At 35.0% G+C, this 3,666-nt stretch overlaps 1 non-coding gene across 1 annotated transcript; it reads left to right on the top strand.

The window, feature by feature from the left end:
• Positions 1 to 680: 680 nt before the first annotated feature.
• On the top strand, positions 681 to 763 carry TRNAL-UAA (transfer RNA leucine (anticodon UAA)). The gene has a single exon. It is a non-coding gene; the product is annotated as a tRNA-Leu (tRNA).
• Positions 764 to 3,666: the final 2,903 nt, after the last annotated feature.

Genomic DNA, 3,666 nt, shown 5'->3' with positions numbered 1-3,666 from the left:
TCAATATTATGACTAGAAAGATCATACTATTCATCCTCATAGGGAGTCACTTTAGTTTGAACATCATTAAAAATGAGTTTTAAAGGTTTTATTAGTGATTTTGTGCGCTTATTAAACACTATATACTTTTTGTTTTTATTTTAACACAAAGGCATCACTACCGATAGACTTCAACCACTAATCAATATAGTGTATAGACATTGTCCTAGTTCCGGGTGCTTCAATTTTTTTAATAATGGTGTCACAAAAGTACCAACATAAACATATATGTTTACTGTTGAAACTTAGAACCACAAGATTGGTGGAAATTATCGAGTATGGAGAGAGAGAAAAGAGAGAGGGGGGGAAAGAGATGGTAGGCTGATGCTTGGCTTCTTGTGGAGCCTAGAGCATCGATCACTCTGTCTGCATGCTCCGATATTGAAGTAGAATGGATAATTCACTATGTCTTTCTCTGTGCCAAAAATTGATGCCAAAAGTTCCACCATTGAAGACGAATAAATGTAAAATCATTTGATTTAATTTAATACGGAGTAAGGAATTTTTCTACGTTAGGGTTTTGTTGATTTTGTAAGGATGGGATTGGTTATAAGTTTCTTCTTAATTCTAGATTGTTCATGACATTAAATCTAAGTGAAAATTATTTTGATTAATTATTGTATGTGAAAAAATAACAACAAGCTGGTTTACCCGAGAGGTTAAGGGGGAAGTCTTAAGATCTTCTGCACGTAAGTGCGCGTGGCTTCGAACCCCACAGCCAGCAATGTTTTTTTCCTAATTGTTGTATACTACATAAAAACTAATGTTATACAAATATTTTCTACTTCAATTTTTTTAAAATAATTTTTTTTCTCACCAAATTAAATACTTTTTTGCTTTGATGATCTTCTAACATTTTCTTCCATTTTGTCTTCAACGGGGGCTGGTTCTGTACCTTCCAGCACTGCATCAATGCATTTCTTATTAGTGTAACTGGTTGACATATTATGACAACCGATTGCACTCTACTGCAACTCTTTTATTTTGTTGAAAATGGCATTCCTACTAATCATGATCCTTCTATTTGTTGCGTCAAATATTTTGTAACCACCGGTAGAGTGATACCCTACAAGAATAATCAATTCTCCATTATCACCCAATTTCTTTCTAAGTTATTCCGCCACACGTTAATATGCTATCGAACCGAAAACTCTCAAGTGACTTAGATTCGGTTTAAGTCCAGGCCATGTTTCCTCTTGTGTAATATTTTCAAGCTTTTTTGTTGGAAATGTATTCAAAAAATATGTAGCTTAGTGTAACACCTCAAAATTTGCCCTCCTCTCTTGGGACTAGCTTAGCATATTGCATTTCATATTTAGGGCATTAGTCATTGCATATTTCATATCATGTGGAAAAGACAAGTCATCCTCCAAAGTCTTTCTCAGGAGATAGAGAGGTTAAGAGATGCAAGCCTGAGGGTCTCATAAATTGATCACCAATCATCTGAGGGTTTGTGCTCCAATTAGGGTTTCTTGGTCCTTCAAGGAGGTTGAGAATTATCTTGGTTGCAATGGTACATCATCATCATCATGGTTATGTCTTCCTCAAAGGCTCATTGTTTATGCTCAGATTCTTTGGGATTAGGGTTTTGACCTCTAGTCAACCCTAATCAGTTGCATTCTACCAGTCAGGGATTTTCAAGGAGATGAGGTATTTGGTGATGGTGTGGATCACATGATCATTTTGAAGAGCTTATTAGAGATAGGGGTTCATTTTGGAGCCATTTCATCAGGTGGTTGAGGCTCAAAATCATCTGTGCGTGACCAAGTCATCTGTCAACCTAGAAAGTCAACAGAAAGTCAACTGAGGGCTAGGAGGTGGAGAAATGAGTTTCAACATCTCATTCATGTCCAAACAATGCTTATTCATCATGCCAAAGATCAAGGTTGAAGAATTTGAGGTCAAGTCAAAAGTTTCCAAAAGTGGAAAGTTTTTGGTTCAAATTCAACTTGATCTTACATCATCAAAAAAGCTTCAAATGAAATTTTGTCCAACAAGAAAGTTGAAGATCTCTTTCTCCCATTTCCAAAAAGTCCAAGATCATGAATTTATGATGAATGGTTGAAGAGATATGATCAAATCATTGCCACGTGTACATGGAGCTTCAAATGAGCATATCTTTTGATCCATAACTCCAAATTAAGTGGTTCTTTTTGCAATATTCTTCTCTTGACCTCTAATTTCTAAATCATGCATCACATTACATAAAATCTCATCATATAATCACTTGCATATCCATGCTTTTTTTGGAGGGAAATTGCAAAATTCAAAAATGGTGCATTGTATGGACTTTCTACCATTGCCATTGAGTTTAAAAAAGGATTTTAAGTGAAAATGATCAAGGGATTGGTACTGTTCACGTGTAATTGGTACATGCACCATGCATTTTCAAAATTTTGCAAAACACCTTATTTTCATTAACCAAATTAAACATGGATTAGCAAGGTGATTAGGAGAGCATATATATACTCTAATCATAACAGAATTGGAGGAGGTTAATCACAATTCACCATTTCTAGATCTAGTTTCTCTCTCCTTCCAAAATTTTCTTCAAACCAAAATTCAAATTTCTTCAACATAACACCTTGTTTTTGTTGAAGATTCATGATCAGTGAGTTGATTAAAGTGTGAATCAAGTATTGGTTTGTTGAATTCGTGCAAGAACCAAGCAATTGAAGTTCAAGAACTCAAATATGGAAGTTCAAAATTAAGCTAGATCTACAAGTTTCCAAGCTTCCAATTCATCATCAAACATCATATCAAGTATTCTGGAGTGGATTAGAAGCATTTGGAGCTTTGAATCGTGCAAAACAAGGAACTGCTCTTCAAGAGGTGAGTTTTTCGAGCTTCATAATTTCACAATTCATGTAGATATTCTTGTAGATATTCTTGTAGATCTTGCTTTGCTGGTAATTCTGGTGGAAATTTCGTGTGATTTGGCTAAAAATTGAGTGAGTTATGCTTGATTGAAGTTTCACATGTCTAACTTTATTTGATTCATTTTGCATGATTAATGATGGATTAGCATGAATTGATGATGGATCTATAACATACATTGCATGAGGATTTGATTGATATAATTTTTTTTGGATTCTGAGCATTTCTGGAAATCTGGAAAAATCTGGAAAAACTCCATTGAAGTTCATGCGTGTTCATCATTTTCTGCATGAAGAAGATGAAGATTCATCATTGCGTCGGTTTTTGTGACGGTTTTGACCGTCGCTATTTCCCTAGGGCTTTTCAGCCAAAACGGTGTCGTTTCCTTGGGCGCGCGCTTGCTTTCAAAAATGAACATGGTTCGATTTTGGCCGAAGGCACAATATTCAAATGTTTTCATCATTTTATGCTTTCCCTCCAATTCACATGCATTGCCTCATTTTGATTTTCATTTTTTTTATCAACTTGTAAAATGCATAACAAATTGAAAAATGATCCAAAAAATGCCTGGTTTTTTGCTACTTGTTCCTTAGGATGTCTAGCTTTTTATCATGATAATTGCTGAAGTTGTGCATGGCTGGATTTTAAATGGTGCTATAATATGTGATCATGTGTGCATTTGTGACCTTGCCTTGCTCTTTCTATTGTGAAATGCTTGATTTTAATCCAATGGACCTGAAATTTTACATG

Source organism: Lathyrus oleraceus, unplaced genomic scaffold (assembly GCF_024323335.1).
Source record: "Lathyrus oleraceus cultivar Zhongwan6 unplaced genomic scaffold, CAAS_Psat_ZW6_1.0 chrUn0124, whole genome shotgun sequence".
NCBI classification, from domain to species: domain Eukaryota; kingdom Viridiplantae; phylum Streptophyta; class Magnoliopsida; order Fabales; family Fabaceae; genus Lathyrus; species Lathyrus oleraceus.
The sequence above is the reverse complement of the archived record's forward strand: the minus strand, read 5'-3'. Positions and strand labels throughout refer to the sequence as shown.